The 19,793-nt window shown below is 33.2% G+C and overlaps 2 non-coding genes across 2 annotated transcripts; one reads left to right on the top strand and one right to left on the bottom strand.

The window, feature by feature from the left end:
* The first annotated feature begins 14,956 nt into the window (after nucleotides 1-14,956).
* Nucleotides 14,957-15,029, top strand: TRNAR-ACG (transfer RNA arginine (anticodon ACG)). Its single transcript has one exon. It is a non-coding gene; the product is annotated as a tRNA-Arg (tRNA).
* Nucleotides 15,030-15,379: 350 nt separating this feature from the next.
* On the bottom strand, nucleotides 15,380-15,452 carry TRNAR-ACG (transfer RNA arginine (anticodon ACG)). The gene has a single exon. It is a non-coding gene; the product is annotated as a tRNA-Arg (tRNA).
* Nucleotides 15,453-19,793: the final 4,341 nt, after the last annotated feature.

Below are 19,793 nucleotides of genomic sequence, written 5' to 3' on the forward strand. Positions count from 1 at the left end.
ATGGGAAAATACTTAAACAAATACCAAAATAGTCATATTTGTCAAAACGTAAAAATCATGGTAAGGGTACAGTTACCATCAACTGCATGACGGTTAGCTACTTCAAGGTAACGTATATATTAAGAATATAATATGATTGGTTATATTTTATATTAGTTGTGATTTAGTATTATTTTGTCATAAAGCTTTTATTTACACTTTTATGAAACGTCTTACTTTTCACATGGTTAATCTTAAGTGCTAGGTCTGTCACATTTACCTCATGTTTATATTTATGCGAATATTTTAGTCCAAAGTAAATACTTACTCTTAGTTGGTAAAAAAATGGACATAGGTAAATGTACCTATTCATAAAATAATTATGAAGGTGGTAGAACCTTTTGTGGTTCGACTCCAGCGGCACCACCGCCACACCTATTTCTACCTAATAACAGCAGTGTTAGGCGCTGCTGTGCTCCGGTTTGAAGGGTGTGGTAAGGGAGACAGGCTCTTCCGAGGCGTTCCAGCTTAGTCCTCAGGGGTAGCGGCGCATCTGTGGCCGACCTCAGGTAGGAATATCTAATCCTATCTGGTAAAGTAAAAAAAAGTATGACAATTCTCATAAATTTCAGAGAATCCCAGGACCTGTAGACTGCAATTAAATTGCATGTTATATCGAGGCAATAAAAATATTTAAAAACATACATATACTATTATTATATATTACTATATTCTTGACGACGTTTTTCCTAATAATCATGTCAGACACCTCATAAATAAGTCTAAAATAACATAAACGTAATAACGTTACTAAATTAACTTTGTAATATGCCCTTTATAACTGGAGCGTAAATTGGAGACACTGCCATTCAATTAATTGCCTAGTTTAATATTGCTTCCCAGAGAGGCTGTACACATTGCTATATCGTAACTATCGTCTATATTATAATTTCTAAGACGTTGGTATTTATGTCATGAACACATTTTGCTTATTGTCTCCAGCCTATTACTGTCCCACTCAAGGCATGTTCTAAAAGTGAGCAGGGTCTAAGCCTCTGTCCACCACGCAGATCAAGTACTTATTGGAAGATTTAAATACATTTGAGAACTTTTTTTAAAAACTGTCAGGCGTCAGATGTGATTATGGTGGTAGACCCTTTGTTGTTCGACTCCGGCGCCACCATCGCTACACCTATTTCGGCCTAATAACAGCAGTGTTAGACGCTGTTGAGTTCCGTTTTGAAGGGTGTGGTAAGGGAGATATACTTTTGCGAGTCGTTCCAGCTTAGTCCTCAGGGGTAGCGGCGCATCTGTGGCCGACCCCAAGCAGGAATATCGAATCCTATCTGGGGTTGATTACAGATGTCCATGGGCGGCAGTGGTCATACCATCAGGTGGACTGCATGCTCGTCTGCTACTCCTATATTATAAAAATAAAACGTGAACTGCGCGCTCGTTTGCTACTTATATTTTATAAAAAAAAGTCAGACAAATTTACCTTAATAAATTGCACTTTTTAATAAAGATGTGAAAGAACGAGCGTTCATTCTTGCTAGTACGAAGTAATAACAGAGGTCATAGGTTTAATCTTGAAGATAAATGAAACATCACGTAATTAAATAAAATCTTTTAAACCTTAAAGCTAGGTAGGTAAGATAGTGAGAGACAAAATAATATCAGAGTTCAAAGCAAAACTACGCTCTAAGTTATCTTTTGATCAAAATTCTTAGAATCTTAGTTTATTTTCGAGTAAACAAATTTTGTAAAACGTCTCAATAATTATAAATACGTGTAGAATTACAAACGTTAATGAAATATTTGGTTTAGACTTTAAGCAACTATCTAAAGGTTAAAATGTTATTTACACTTTACAGTTCAATATGATCCTGTCCAGTTATAAGGGTCGATAAACCCCCAATGTAATACCATAATATACAATTCAATGACGTCCCGTGTGGCGGAGCGGTCACCATACCGGTCTGATGCGCAGAGGGTCCCGAGTTCGAGCCCTGGCTAGACAGATATCTAAACAAAGAATTTGTTTTTGGGTCTGGGTGTATGTGTATTTCTCTCTGTGTCTCTGTCCATAGCATCCACGATGCAGGCGATCCTAGTGTGGGGCTGTGAGTGTAAAAAGAGCATTTCATAAAATATATACCTATATAATGATATAGTAATCCGATACAGAAATTGTCTTAGGAGATTCCTCAAAATGTACTCATATCATCCATATTTAACATAAGCAAGGCGGTAACAGGTATTAGGTATTTACTGTATCGTGTTGTAGATATCATTGAGAGCAATGCAAGCAAGCGTCGGAATTAAGCTTAACCAACACATAGCAAATATTCTATCGTCCCAAATTCCGATTATACAAGCCAGCAACACATGAACTAGTTGCATTAAATATGTAACAGTTGGAATATAGGTAAATTAGAGGCATTATTGTCAGTCTACATTAGGTAATAAATTTAAGCCAACAATTCCTTTATGTATGTGGACAAATAAGTTGACATTGTTTGGTGCTTTTCACAAAGATTGTGCTTTTACACTCTGATTACACGCTGATTTACACTGAATCTTATAAGAATTATTAACAAACACGAGGTATTATTGATAAAGTATGTGCATCTAAATTCCATTTGACTTAATATATTACGTATATTACTAATTTAAGTAATTGTAATACTGAAATTGAACAATAATTAAAAATCGATTTTTTTTCTATGAAAACACTAAGGTCGTCAACAACTGCGAATGAAACAAGAAAAAATGAAATTAAGTATATAAAACTTATATAGCATTGTTTTTAAGAAAACTTAATTGTTTATAAGCATTACTCAGTATATTATTTTTACCAATTCTCATTTTCGAATAAAATATTTTTTGGTACAAAATACTTTTAACGCAAAAATGAAATTTAAATTTCACCGTCCAAAGTGAATTAGCTGAAGTGAACGTCACTTATAATTACCGACCTTACGTTATAAAACTAATTTAGATATTGTTTTATCCAATTTTATAAATTACAAAGTAGTACCAATTACCACAATTTCGGAATGGAGTTAATTTGTTATACTTTCTAATTTATTTGACCTCCTTGCAAAATGGTAAACTGTTATTTGAGTAAAGGTTTAAAAGTACCACTGATGCGATAAGCGAATTTTCAAAATTCAAAACTATCGACAACTTTGGAAATCCACCTAAACGAAAAAATGAGTAAAGGAATTATTCAATTAAAATTTTGTGATATTTATTCAAAAAAATGGTGGACAAATACAAATGAGATTCATATTGCATTCGTTAAGCTTATTCGTTAGCGTTTGAAAATGAGAAATTTACAAGAAAAAAAGCAATAAAAACTGAGTAACTTCTTCGTTGTTCTCAGTTGTTCGTTAACACGCAGAGAGTAAACAAAACATTCATTAAAATATCATATTCTTAATGTTCGTATTTAAAGGCATATAAATCCAAATAATACTGTTAACATTTTAATCTCTTGATTCACGACAGTAACTTTTACTGGACGTGCCAACACTCAGGATTAAAGTGACAGAGGCATTTGTGAGTTTTAATGGCCGCTGAGCTTGAGCCCTGGCTTACTGAAGCTTGTAATGCATTACGTAGATTGACAATTATGAAAACCAAAAAACTATGGATCAACATTTTTTATTCGTATTAAATTATCTTTCAATTTTATATGTATGCTGTTTGGCATGCTGTGCAACATATTATACATATTATTATGGTGTGTAATAAATAGATAAATTCAAATAGATACATCACTTTTATGTAACCTTTTTTATGTTTGTTCGGCGATTTTTTCACGATGCCACGACCGATTGACATGATTCATACACCATTGTATGCGGCTAGTTTCACAGGGGGTCCCATTTTGAGGAAATTTGAAAATTTTTGCCAGTTTTCCCGGAAAATTGAAAAAAAAAACGATTTTAACAATAAATATTATTAAACGCAAACATTGATATTTACGTTTACGTTTCAAATAATTTCCGTTTCATCTTTTTCTGTTTTTTTCGTTCCTCACCTTCGTCAAATTTATTATTAAACTTTTGGAAAGATATGATTATTCCATTCGTATTTTAAAAGTTTTGAAGGGTAAAAGTACATGATAGAATTAGCCACACATTGTTTTTTAATATAAAATAAAGCTGAAAACTTTTGAAATTGATTTCTTTAGTAAGTCTAAACTAATAAATATAACTTAACTTAATAATTTATGTAAGTTTTTACATAGACTTTCTAAATATACAGTTGAATACTTTGCCACTCCGACGTTAAGGGCAGTCTGAAAACAGGCTTATCTTATCTCACTTGTTTTTAAAGCTAAAATCTTTTTCGTAATTTCTTTTCTGAAGACTGATTTTTAAATAGGTACCTTCTTGACTACTCGACCGTAATGTACGAACTATAGGTATTGACTGTGTTGAAAATATAAAAATATATAAAGTATTACCTAAGCATGAAGTACGTCTTTAAAATATACTATTTTGCATTATTTTTGATATAAAATTATATAATAAAAATACGAATGTCTGAAAGAGTTACGGTATTTAATGTAATAAACTCACAGAACAAATAATAAAATGGTCATTTTAAGCATAAATCCCAAACTTATTTACAGGATAATTAAAAACTTATTTCTTCTTGGAGTATGTCTAGAATAAACTTTAAAATATTTGGCCGATTTTGACGGAATTGTTTTAAATCATACATATTATTTACTTTGTACAAACTAGCAAATCTAGGATGAAATATAAAAGGCAGCTACTTCAACATAAAATAATTTGAATGACCTTTATTTTAATAGACGACCACTCGACATCATGCAAATTGTTCAAAACTTCATTTGACCACTTCACGCGTGTCCAGCACGATTCTTTTTTGTTTTAGTAGCAAAATCTAAATTTTACATTGTACGTGATCTGTGAGAATAAATTTAACTTTTTAATTTAATGTAACGTTAAATTGTTTTCTTGTTTAAATAATTATTAATATAATGATTATCAAAATATGTAGTTGTTAAGGAACTATGAAATAATACGAATATGGTAATATGATCCCTAAATACTTGTAACTGAACATCTGAAACATCGTAGAACAAGTGTTTAGATTACGATATTATTAGGTATTCTGTTAATATGAAAATCGTGAAAGCGTATACTTTATATTATAATTTATATGCAAAAATTTTAGCCATGTCTTTATTCACGCCTCGATCTGTTGCATAAAATATATTGTTTCTGTAGATTCATAGATTAGTAAAGATTACTCACTCCTAAGAAGAAAATGTAACCAGTTTTGACAATTGACGTGTTTGAAAAATATTAAAAAATGTAGTTTTTAGATCATTTACGAATGAAACGATATTTCTCCGCACTTTTTTCTCAATTTCGTGTTTTTGCACCACTTAACTGCGCATGTCGGCAATATTCCGCGTAAATTACACCATAACAGCCATTAAATGGCTGACAGAATTGTCAGCCGTTTAAGCCATTCAATGGCTTCCTTCAATTACATGGCGGTGAGATATCTATACTTATCTATGGTTTCTGTTTGCATAATCTTAATGTAAAATGTAAGTTATGTATTTCATTATACTGTTTGCATTTTACAGCGTATAAGGATAGAAAATCAATCAAATATTTTTACTTAGGTTAAGTGAGTAAATTACTTATTAAAATAGGTCAGTAAGTTTTCCACTTACCTACGTTTTACAACTGTAAAACATTTGTAACATTTGTAAAAGGCAAAATATAATAAAAAATACTGATATCTTACGTATATTTTAATATCAGAATTTATAGAAATCAATCTTAAAATTAATATTTCCAATGAAAGGCACATGCAAATGTATAAACGTTAAGAAATTATTTGTAAATATGATTAGAAGACGACAATTTTAATAAATCCCGCGAACGCTTCAGTCTTGGCGAAATCTTGAAAAGCCAAAATAAATGGTTAAGTCATGTTTATTAATGGTAATCAAATCCCCACACCCCATTTTCTGTTGTCGCCTCGGTGATATTGAGAAAATCGGCTTATCTCAGTGGAATAATTTACATTTTCTGACAAACATTTCATTAGGCGCTTAATGATTTTCCACCCTAACAATGTTTATGGTATGCTAATCGGTGGTGTTATTTATAAAATCTAATTTAATCACTGTAAAGGTGTTCTCATTACTGCTCAGTAGGTATCTTAATTGTTAGTGTTACATGGATTTTTTAAGAGTTAACTTTTTAAATGTTACGGTCCAGGTTAATAAGGATATTAATAAAAAGCATACATAATGCCCAGGGGATTAGGAATAATGACAAGCTAAATTATTTGATGCACTTATAATTCAATAACATTAATATCTTTTATTCAAGAAAATTGCAGCACACAGTACAATTTATAAACTAAATATACAAAGATGAAAAACAATTTGAATTTTAGTAAACGTTTGATATAAAAAATAATTATCTGTAGATATGTGGGAGAATGCTTCATGCGCGCCCACAGATACCTTACTTTTTTAGTTGAGTTTTATTAAATTGTCGTTAGTTAGTCGTTACGATTGAGCAGTTGATATCGAGGTAGGTTTACGGATGACTGGCGAATATCCACGCGCCGCTGACCACCCACAACTCTATGTAGAGGCGTTCAATGTACCATCTACCACACGCTAGTTTTCTCCTCCTAGTGTAGAGAGTAACAGTGTCCTACACCTCAAGGTTATGTGAGCTGCAAATAGAATATCTAAATTCATGTACACATAATTACTATTATATTTTAGTTACAACTTGTAACCAGCCTTATTTTACATCCCTTTTAGGACCAACTGTTCATTTTGCAAGAAAATAAAATATATTACCCCTTGTTATGTATAATCATTAGTAACCAAAACCACACTTTCCACCTTCTACTACAGTTCGAATTTTGACAATATAGATAGATAGATTTGACAAAAATCGATTTTTGGAGAACAAAAAATAGTTATGCACGTAAGTCAAATAAAAAGGTATAAAATTATTTATACACATTTTCTTTATACGTACTCGTAATATGATACATTGAATTAGCTATTGCTACCGATCAGTTCAGGTATTTAGCACAGTTAGGTGCTAAATACCTGAACTGATCGGTAGCACTACCATGAGTTGGCATAGAAACGCCACTATAGAAATTGTCATTTTGCTAGTGAATAACAAAACTACTATCGTTACGGTATTTCTTGACAACGTCTGTCAAATTAATGACTCATGGGACCGAATTTGTATGGCAATAGATCATAATGACATTTGCTAGCGATTTGATTTCGATAGGTTTTTTACGTATCGAGTTACGCCACTACGGATTTTAGTTCTACGAGTAACCACCAGAGGCGCTGTACAATTTTTCATACATTTATTTTACGCAGTCGCTAGCGAGTAATACTTTTGTAAACTCATGGTAGTGCTACAGATTCGGACGGGAATGGTAAACTTATGTGCCTGCAATTGCTCGCTTTCGCGTTACTCAGTTAGTTTTGCTTCGTTGCACGTTAATCCATTTATCCGCCGAACCAGCTGTAGATACATTTATTTCAAGGTTCAATGCACAGTGTTTGAACGACTTTTAACGATCACAATCAATATTGAAACGTGTTTCAGGGAACATTCATAAACACAATACCAGTATTTTATCGTCAAATCGTAAGGGAAGGTACATTTATGAGGCCTTCCACTTAAGTTAAGTCACCTTAGTGACCAAAAAACTCACATTGTTCACCATAATTGTGATATCAGTTGGAAAGGGATCCTAGGAGTTGACATATCGTGTGATGTGCAATACCGGGGTCATTTGGACGTTAAGGCGAAGTTGGCATCAAGGAAGCTGGGCGTCCTGAACAGAGCGAAGCGGTACTTCACTGCGGGGCAACTCCTTCTGCTTTATAAGGCGCAAGACCCCACATGGAGTACTGTTCATATCTCTGGGCAGAGGCACCCCAATACAAACTTAACCCACTTGACTCCATGCACGCGCAGTACGAATCGTCAACGATCCGAGGATTTCCGATCGGCTAGAACCTTTAAGTTTACGGAGGGACATAGGTTCCCTTTGCGTGTTCTACCGGCTTTACAATGGTGAGTGTTCCCAGAAACTATTTGACCTGGTGCCTACGTCACCATTCCTTCATCGCACCACTCGCCGAAGGATGAAGTTCCATCCACACCAGCTGGAGTCCTGGCGGTCCTCCACGGTTCGGTTTGCACCGACGTTCTTGCCACGGACGTGCAAGATGTGGAATGAACTTTCTTCCGAGGTATTCCCGGAGTGCTATGAAATGGGTCTCTTCAAAAAAAGTGCAAAAAGAGCTCTCCTTCAAATCCGGCGATACATTGGTGATTCCTCTGGTGTTGCAAATGGCCATAGGCGACGGTGACTACTTTCCATCAGGTAGCACGTCTGCTTTATCGTCAGGTTCAAATATAAAAAAAAAAAAGTTTTATATATAAATTCCATTTGGCTTTCAGATTATAACACGCTAGAAAGAACTTCCAGTGTTTAACAGGAGTGTTTGTGGTTATTATTTAATATTCAAACCTTGCACGCATGGAAATTGGCTTTTCCGTCACGTTTTAAATATTTTTGAGCTTTGATGGTATTTTCGTTTTCTGTTATTTGTTTTATAACAATCATATTTTGCAATAAATATACATTGTAAAAATATTTACAATATAGGATAGAACTCTCATTGGATACTTATGATATTGAATAAGATACAAAGAATAAATGGGACGGCTCAAAGATGAAGAAGCTCCTATGTATAATATAAAATGTCTCGTTTTTGTAACATTAAGGCTAATCGCTCATGGGCTACTATCGTTTGAACAAATACGAATAACTAGCGGTTATTAAGGCTGTCAAAATTGTAGTGAAACTGCACGGAAACTATTTAGTACGAGTAGCTGTATCTTTACATATGTATTAAAAACGACTGTTGATAGATTTTTCGAATAGAACATGTACCGCTCATCGGTCGCTCAAGCAACAAATTGGCCGCCCAAGGGACAGCGGCTTAAGCAACTGTTCAGTAGCTTAATCAACAAAATTGTACAATTTTGTTGTTTTAACAATTTAAGCTTTAACAACTATAATTCAAGTGATATTAACCAATAGACTACAGCTTAAATCGCACGATATAATATAACGAGCTAAATCGTTAATAACTGTTTACTCTACATTAGCCAGCTCTAGTTAGATTTATTGGTACCTGGAAGACAACGACATAACAGTTATTAATTACGCAGATTATTTTTCCCAGCCGCACTGTCTGCCCCTTTGTTATTCCTAATTTTGTCGAAGAAAAGGATAAATGTGTTAGTATGATTTTGATAAAAAAAAGTCCTATCAAGAATCTTAAGTGTTTTTTTTTGACAAAAGTTCATTCATCGCAAGTTTTATGGTGAACAGATTTTCAATCTGTGTCTTTTTATTCTCTTTTGTTAAAAAAAAGGTGATTCAGAGAAGCGCTATGGAAATCATGCGGGTACGACTGTGTTATAATTATAATAAGGTTCTATAGGACAATGAGGGGAACAAATCAGCGTATATTATTGATCAAACGAAAAAAATGCGCTTCTCTATAAAATAGGATTGCAAAAATGGAATATTAAATTCATATTAGATACAATAGAGAATGACAACAGGTTTGATTATTGCTTCTTAGTAAAACTTACATAAAACGTTTCACTTATACATTGTTAAAGAAATATTCACACAGCCATTTGACAAGTTTGTTGGAGTTTCCTGTGAGCAGTCTCTCAGTCCTGGGCAAAGACAGTAGGACATAAAAAAATTAAGCCATAACATACTACTAATAATGTTCTTGCAGCCTTTCAGATTTTTGATAAATTCTTAGTATGATTATACTTACAAGATAAGTAAATTTTCGTCCGTATTATATAGTAACATAATAGAAAGAAAGCATTTATTGTATCCAGTTTCATAACACGAGATATTTAGCTCAACTCTCACATAATAAGCTTCAAGCTGTGGTCGAATCTCTCCCGGCATCTATGGGCGCCGAAGCTTACGAGTGACTAACTCAATTATCGCCTAAATCGCGTTAAGGCTCCAACAAGATTAAACTACTACCTACATGGTGATGATAAATGGAGCTGACTGTACGACATGTACTAGTAATTGCTTAGTGGCACTCTCTCTCGTAGTGGGGTCCAAAGTTCCTTTCGTTTGCAAACATTTCCAAATTTTCGGAGATATGTTCTTAGAAGAGACGAATTGCTTTGACGCTGTAGAAAAATGGTCAGGAAATTTAAACGTCTTTGAGTTCCGTAAAAAAGTTCTTAGTTCATTTCACATTATCTATGTATTAGAAATAAATTATCACTGCTTTAATTATAAGTGTAAAACATCGTGAGGAAAAAGCAAGCTGAAGAGTTCTATAAGAAAATTATAAAAAGTGTGTGAAATCTACCAATCAATTAGACAACACGACCCAAACCCACAATGGGGGAGTAATATGTTGAGTACTATAAAAAATACGTGTGGCACTCGGAGACTGCCGCGGTAAAGCTATTGCATAGCATTTTTTATGCTATGAAAACGCTCAGAAGGAATTCCAGAAATACAATATATTCTTCCATAATCATCAACATTTACATTAATACATCTTTATCCACTATTTTATCATATCTCCATTATATAAGACATTGCAAATATCAGCTGACATTTCATAACTCCAAGCAAGACTGAACATTCTAAAATATAAAATAGAAAAGTATTTAATAAGTGACGTAAAGTATTAACAACCAGCAATATAAATGGATCAATGCGATGTGCCTGTGACATTTGGCCGAATGTTACAGGTACATCGCATTTTTCATTAATAAATGCACTTTGTTTATTCATATTTAAAACACTTTGTACACAAATTATTTGTACCATAAATCATAATGGCGTTTTGATTTTGTGCTGTCAAGTCTGTCAGTTGTAATTGTACGTTTAAAAATAACAAACACTCTTTTACGTTATTTTATCAATCCAGAATTCAACATAGCTTATGTTGATAAAACATATTATTTGGATAATATGGTAATATAATTTTGAATTTTATAATGGGAATATAAAATATACTTCACGCAATTTTAAGATTTCTGCACGGATTATAAAAAAATGTGTATTACTGCCATCTGTGTTCAAGTTGACGAATTAAGGTTATCAAATAAAATAATAAGGAATGTAAAATAATACTTTATTCAATTATATCCATATTTTTCTATTGACAGTCAACAACTCGGTTGCCTGGAGACTTGATATCCAACAGTCCTCCACCGCTATTTTCACTTACACCACCAGGGGCGCCGGCAGCATTTGGTCAAGGTGACGGCGCACCAGTATGCCATTTTCAGTTCTGACTTCATAATGGAGTCTACCTAATCTTCGGATGACGACTCCGAACTCCCATTTAACTCTTGGGTTGGTGTAACTGCGGACTTGTACCTTATCACCTTGTCCGAACTCCTGCGTTGGCGGTGCATTGTAATGTAATCTGGATAGTGGGGCGGATTTCTTAAATAAGGCATGCATATAGGTTCTTAATGTTCTTACCTCTCTGCCGAACATTAACTGATAAGGTGATAACTCTTTTGTATTAGGTGTACGTCTCAAGCGTGCCTTGACAGTTAACAGTTTATCAAATAAACTTCCGCTCTTGCTGATATGAAAGAACATTCAGGTATTAGCCGATTATTTTCTTTTTGTACATTCAAAAATTTAAATTTTAGCTTTGTATATATTTCTTCAAATTCGTACCTGTATTTTATTTCCTCTTCTAAATTTTCTTCTGTAAGCCATTCAATTTTTTCTTGAATCACGTAGAATTTGTTCAAATTTTCTTGTAAAGAATTCAGTCGTATATTTATTAAGCTATTGCATAGCTTTTATCGCGGGCTTTGAGCGCGGCGACCGAATCGAGGAATTACGTAACGAAAATAAGTAACACCTTTCAACAACTCGGTTGCCTGAAGACTTGATATCCAACTATCAAGTCTCCAGGCAACCGAGTTGTTGACTGTCAATAGAAAAATATGGATATAATTGAATAAAGTATTATTTTACATTCCTTATTATTTTATTTGATATTGGCGACGAGATGTCGAATGAACTAAAAAACAATAAGGAAATACGAGCCACATTACGTGGGTTAATGAAACGAACCGAAAATTACATTTCGGGAATAGAAAAAATTGACATTGAAGAAATAAATATACGACTGAATTCTTTACAAGAAAATTTGAACAAATTCTACGTGATTCAAGAAAAAATTGAATGGCTTACAGAAGAAAATTTAGAAGAGGAAATAAAATACAGGTACGAATTTGAAGAAATATATACAAAGCTAAAATTTAAATTTTTGAATGTACAAAAAGAAAATAATCGGCTAATACCTGAATGTTCTTTCATATCAGCAAGAGCGGAAGTTTATTTGATAAACTGTTAACTGTCAAGGCACGCTTGAGACGTACACCTAATACAAAAGAGTTATCACCTTATCAGTTAATGTTCGGCAGAGAGGTAAGAACATTAAGAACCTATATGCATGCCTTATTTAAGAAATCCGCCCCACTATCCAGATTACATTACAATGCACCGCCAACGCAGGAGTTCGGACAAGGTGATAAGGTACAAGTCCGCAGTTACACCAACCCAAGAGTTAAATGGGAGTTCGGAGTCGTCATCCGAAGATTAGGTAGACTCCATTATGAAGTCAGAACTGAAAATGGCATACTGGTGCGCCGTCACCTTGACCAAATGCTGCCGGCGCCCCTGGTGGTGTAAGTGAAAATAGCGGTGGAGGACTGTTGGATATCAAGTCTCCAGGCAACCGAGTTGTTGACTGTCAATAGAAAAATATGGATATAATTGAATAAAGTATTATTTTACATTCCTTATTATTTTATTTGATAACCTTAATTCGTCAACTTGAACACAGATGGCAGTAATACACATTTTTTTATAATCCGTGCAGAAATCTTAAAATTGCGTGAAGTATATTTTATATTCCCATTATAAAATTCAAAATTATATTACCATATTATCCAAATAATATGTTTTATCAACATAAGCTATGTTGAATTCTGGATTGATAAAATAACGTAAAAGAGTGTTTGTTATTTTTAAACGTACAATTACAACTGACAGACTTGACAGCACAAAATCAAAACGCCATTATGATTTATGGTACAAATAATTTGTGTACAAAGTGTTTTAAATATGAATAAACAAAGTGCATTTATTAATGAAAAATGCGATGTACCTGTAACATTCGGCCAAATGTCACAGGCACATCGCATTGATCCATTTATATTGCTGGTTGTTAATACTTTACGTCACTTATTAAATACTTTTCTATTTTATATTTTAGAATGTTCAGTCTTGCTTGGAGTTATGAAATGTCAGCTGATATTTGCAATGTCTTATATAATGGAGATATGATAAAATAGTGGATAAAGATGTATTAATGTAAATGTTGATGATTATGGAAGAATATATTGTATTTCTGGAATTCCTTCTGAGCGTTTTCATAGCATAAAAAATGCTATGCAATAGCTTTACCGCGGCAGTCTCCGAGTGCCACACGTATTTTTTCTTCAATGTCAATTTTTTCTATTCCCGAAATGTAATTTTCGGTTCGTTTCATTAACCCACGTAATGTGGCTCGTATTTCCTTATTGTTTTTTAGTTCATTCGACATCTCGTCGCCAATATCAAATAAAATAATAAGGAATGTAAAATAATACTTTATTCAATTATATCCATATTTTTCTATTGACAGTCAACAACTCGGTTGCCTGGAGACTTGATAGTTGGATATCAAGTCTTCAGGCAACCGAGTTGTTGAAAGGTGTTACTTATTTTCGTTACGTAATTCCTCGATTCGGTCGCCGCGCTCAAAGCCCGCGATAAAAGCTATGCAATAGCTTAAAAACAATATGCCCTCCGAAATAGAGAAAAATAATAAATGTAAAGTGGTTATAAAACAGTTTAAGAGTTAAATTGTGCATACTAAAACCAAATAGGAGGCAAGCTCAATACATTTGCATAACAAACTTTTATGATGGGATTAATATTTACATGTTAGGATACATATATGCTGCAAAAAGATTATGATAGTAAGTAAATAGAAAGTAATTAATACTTTGTAATTAAATTAAAGATATTGTTCAAGATAATAATTAATAATTGTGATACGTGATAATCTATTAATGTATCTTTCTATCTATACGATATCTCCGTATCGCAGGCTCGGAGGTACACGTGTCATGTGTGTAATTTGTGGTTATAATTATAATCAACTTACACCCAAAGTATGTTCGTAAAGGTTAATTATTAATAGTAATTAATATTTACTGGGAAAATTAATACGTTGTGTATTACTAAGTAATTATTTGGAGGGAATGAAAAGCGTATGGTAATGATATACGAGTAGGAAGCTGTACATTTTATCAATTGGTTTCATAAGGATTGTAATCCTAAATGGTGATGTTTCTATTTACCTCTCACTCTTTCTCTGTAATGTGCGAGTGAGAAAAATAAATAACACCAGCTATTTTGGATTATAACATTTATACGCACTATTATACTTTAGAAGGTATACCAAATGTGATATGTTTTAAATAGTGGTGAAATTTATTTGTATCTTTTGTTACTTAAGCTCTAAACCCATGTTCTAATTAAATAACAGTCATTACTTTTTTGATTTATTTGAGTAGAACAGGTTGACCTCGCTGTAGTATGCGCCACCATACATTAAGGAGATCAATTAAAATGGTTATATATGTACAGTATTGTAAATCTTCTTACAAGGTTTATTTTAATTAAATGCAATATAGAGCATAAAAACTGGTAAAACCAGTATATTTATTCTGTAAATACGTGAGACTCACTTTTCGAGACAAAAGTCATCGGCCCTGTGGCGCAATGGATAACGCGTCTGACTACGGATCAGAAGATTCCAGGTTCGAATCCTGGCAGGGTCGTGATTTTTTTTGGGGATGTAGTATTGTGCAAATTTTATAGCATTGCGCACCCTACAATAATATAACCAATAACTAACGGGATATTATTGATAAAATAAAAAAATACATATTTTAAGTTATTAATCAAAAGTAACAGTTTGTAATATAAATATTGTTAACTGATGTATTTTTGAGCTTTTATTCTAGTCGGACCTAAAAACATCTATATTTTGTGTTACTTAAATTTATTACAGATAATAATATTTTATTTAAAAAAAAATGTCATTGTATTTAACTTACTAGAGATAATATTTATAAAAATTTTGCAGAGTGAACTGATTAAAATTAGCCAAAACAGCGAGTATAGTAAGCGACCCTGCCAGGATTCGAACCTGGAATCTTCTGATCCGTAGTCAGACGCGTTATCCATTGCGCCACAGGGCCGATAAGGAATGTGTCCAAACAACACGACAGTTTGTAGAAAATAATTACTTGCTAACCTCTTTCACCTAATAAGGTATATAGTATAACAATCTCTATGTATTGTATAAAGTTATGATAGATAACTTTTAGCGTAAAATACGTAAATAAGATATGAAACCATATTATATCGTTTCATACATAAGTTAAACGGAATATATAAGACTTACGTTAAAAATAGAATTAATTGGAAAATAATATTTTCTTATAAATGTAAGATTTGGTAACCATATAAGAAGAATAGAGATATAGAGAGTAAACAATATCCAGTTCAGTCGCGAATTTAAATAAGTAAATTAAAGTAAGCAATAAAAATTGGTAAGATAAAATTAATAATAAAAAAGGTTTATAAAGATGTTAACATTTTAGAATTTTGATACCACATATTGATTAGTGATATCCAATTATAAAATTAAATATCCTTAAATTGTAATGCTTGTTAGTATTTACGCGAAATATGGGCAACAAGTGATATGTCAGGTAATTGTTACTGAAAGCTGGAACTGACAAGAAGCAAATTACCGCGAGTTTTCGCATCGCCTTCTCGCGATAAACTATGTCGCCAACGGAAGATTTGTCTTGCTTTTGTACTTCGCCATTACTACTACTACTAAACGTATCTGAAATAATACGATCATACTCGTAGTTTTCAAAATAAAAAAACACATACAATGAAAAACTAAATATTAAGAAAAAGAAAAAACCTGTTCTGATGCTTGTCAATTGTAAGAAGTATTAGAAAAAAATGTTCGGTAGTTAGTGGGCCTATATAGGGCTACAAGAGTGGGAGCTCGAACCATCCAGTAAGCGACTCCGGGAAGGACGGCGGTATATGTGGTCGCATAACGTCGTGAACCCCAGATGGCGTGGGAGGAGCGAAAAGTGCTTCCCCAGGGCAGAGTCGGGACATCGCGCTTGGAGGACCATGGCCACCGGATTTTAGTGCGGTAAACATCCCACATAACCCGGCGTTGGTCCCACGTTGTCGGGTACCTTTTGAAGTTTTCCCCCTCGTAAAGAAAAAAAAGGGTAGTGGGCCTATAAAAATAAATATATTTAATTTCATAACTAAACTAAGAGAGCACATATTTAAGTCAAAGTCGTTCACACACTCAAGACTTCATGCTATTTAAAAGCGTCTCCATTAAAGAACTCAAGCTTTACGATCTAAAAAGATAGATGTTATTAAGTGTTGGCAGAATCTTTGAAGGTTCAACTGCGAAGGTACCACCGATCTAACTATTTCCACGTAGCTGCAACGATGCCCTGTGAACACAGTTCTGATTTACAATATATCGAAACACAGATGGACATTTTAAGCGTTCTCACTTAGGTAAATCGGTCACTGCAATTCCCGTATATGTGACCGATTTCCGCTAGAACTGCCGTTTTTTATAGAGTGTATGTGCGGCAGTGACCAGCAAACCGACGCACTTGAACTTACTTACTTGACTTATTTTTAAGGCTTGCTACTCAAATGATAATAACGGCACCATATTACTAAGCTTCCCTTGTCTGTCCGACACTTCAGGTTTTCACAATGCATTTAGTTCTATGCTGCTATGATAACAAATACTAAAAATAAAAAAACAAATGTAAATTTGATGGTATGGAACACTGCGATTCGACTTGCACTTGGCCAATTACTCGTAATTCTTATAACTTTACGTCAACCGGGAGCATTTCATTAGTAAATTTTGTTTCATAAAGTCAGCCAGCTTTGAAAACATGCTGTTTATACATGTTTGGCTCTATGCATCCATATTAATAAAATAAAACTATTTCCTGTTCAAATTTACAACTTTTAATATTCCCGCGCAAAATACAACTCAAACGTCAAGAGCGTTATTTTCCTTTTTTATGCTAACTCATACAATCATACCAGCCAGTGACTATATAAACATATAAATGGGCACTCATTATTACAAAAATAGCACATTATGAAAATAACATAAAATAATACTATAATTAAATAATTTGAATATATTTCTAACAATATGATACAATTAATAATAGTATTTCACTACATGGATTGACATTGACATGAAGTAAATTCTGACCACATACCTTCTCATAGCTCACGCCTTTGTGATCGAGGTCTGTGACGTCATCCGCTGTGCATATTATTATGCAAATTATGTTAAACTGCTTCTAGTACTGACTTTAATATTGCCTTGGAATATAGACATTATATAGAGTGCGTCTAAATATTTTTAGGATACAATACAGAAATAACATAAGTCCGATCTAAAATAGGCATATCCTTACTAAAGTAGGTGCTAGGAAAATAAGTAATACATCAATATTTTATACCTATTGACGTTAGGATGTTACTACTTACTTAAACAAACCTTTTTATTTTTCAATTTTAATGAAAAACAAGCAAAAAAAAGGATTTCAATAAACTATTTTGTACGTTTTTTTAGCTATCTGAAATTATTGTGAAATAACCAACATATTCCGTCTATGATCGGTTACGGGTATCGCTCTCGCCCTATTCGTATTTTTATTAATTAGCATGGTCAGCAGCGATCGCTTAATAAAAAATAGAATACAAGTCATTTATTAGTTAAAAAAAAGATTATCTCCCTATTTATAAATAAAAAAATATGACTAATAACCAAGGTAAATGTTAATCTGCGAGTTTCTCGTAAGCGTATCCACCCACGTACGGTAGGCGTACGATTACAACGTCAAAAGCGTCAAAGGAATAAACTTTGCATATTTCGTGTTATATAGGGATGTAGAGATCACTTGCAAATAAGCTTAGTAAGTTATATTATAATATAAGTATTAATAAATTTATGATAAAATTATGTTTTTCAAAATAAGCTTTTTAGTAATATCAGTGCGTTACTAGTATACTTCATTATAAAAATGGTCTGCCATCTTGGGGCATCCGCCATATTGGATTTAGAATGATGTCATTAAGTTAATCATGTCACGTTTAACAAAAGTTTATGGAATGTCAATTGGTGGGGGTTAAAACTGAGTTGCAAGATTTGATATTTCATACGAACTAATAAAACTAGTGAAGTAAAAGACAAGTACAGTACAGACAACACAAAACAAGTAAAGTACAGATAATGTACCATACCTACGACATATAAGGAGGTGACTACTTATAATTAAAAAAAGAACAGAAGGACCTGTTATCATCGTTAATACGAAGCTTGAATATTAACGATATCGCATTTTTATATTAGTACTTTAAAATAATAAGTCACTCATTTGATTACTACAGTTCAAACATAGATGCAGTGGGGATGTCAAGTGGGGATGATATCATGAATTATCATGGCGACGCTCGAGTTAACAGAGAGCGACATTCTGGTCGGAGACTTCAGCAAGAACAGTTTAATAACGGGAATAGTTATAATACCTCTAATCACTAGTGTGTACCTACTTACGTGTAATTGTAATATCGTTACTCTGTCCCGTATATGTGACAATATTTATACATGACTACCTTCAAGAAGGCTTCGATCACAGACCATATTATTCAACCTAATAACAGTGTTAATCAATACTGTATTTTGGTTTGAAGAGTAAAATACTTACACGAGGTGTTCTAACCTATTCTTTATCATCTGTGAGGTATTTCACAGACTTGTGTTCTTCATTGCTTTTACTATTGATGGACTGTGACAACAAATTAAAACTTGGCCCAATGATGTACTAATCATCCCGATATAAACAACATATTTCTTAGTAACGGACCTGTTGTAGAACCAGGCAGGACCAATTCTATTAGAGTGGTTTACAGATCTCTATGGTCGACAATTTACTATGACAATATCTCTTGTCATCTGGTGGACTACATGCTCGTTTTCTACTTCATACAATGTTATAAAATACTATACGCAAAATGCAAATATAAATTATGTGGAAATTATTTTGTAATATAATTTTGTACATAGCACCGCGTCAACCCTAAACCCACACAAAGAAGCTTTTATGGGCGTATCTATAAATAAACTTAGGAGTCAATTTAATATAATAACGTGGAGTTCATAAAAATCGAGTTGATACTCTCCGTGTTCATTTTATAGACGTTTATCCATATACACCTAATGGAAATAGTGAAGTATCGCTACTTTATTATACAGGTTTTATCGTAACTCCCTCATAATATCGTATTAGTCTTTGCAACTATGTGTTCAAAAATATTTTCTTCAAAAGGTAAAATATACTGTTTGTATGTATGTAATGTTTTTGCGATATAAACATGTATATTGAAAGATCATCATCAACCCATTACTGTCCTACAGCTGGCCGTGGGTCTCCTCGCGATGTTTTCCGTCA

This window comes from Epargyreus clarus, unplaced genomic scaffold (assembly GCF_041222505.1).
Source record: "Epargyreus clarus isolate Ecla_fem2 unplaced genomic scaffold, WU_Ecla_fem_2.2 ptg000019l, whole genome shotgun sequence".
NCBI classification, from domain to species: Eukaryota; Metazoa; Arthropoda; class Insecta; order Lepidoptera; family Hesperiidae; genus Epargyreus; species Epargyreus clarus.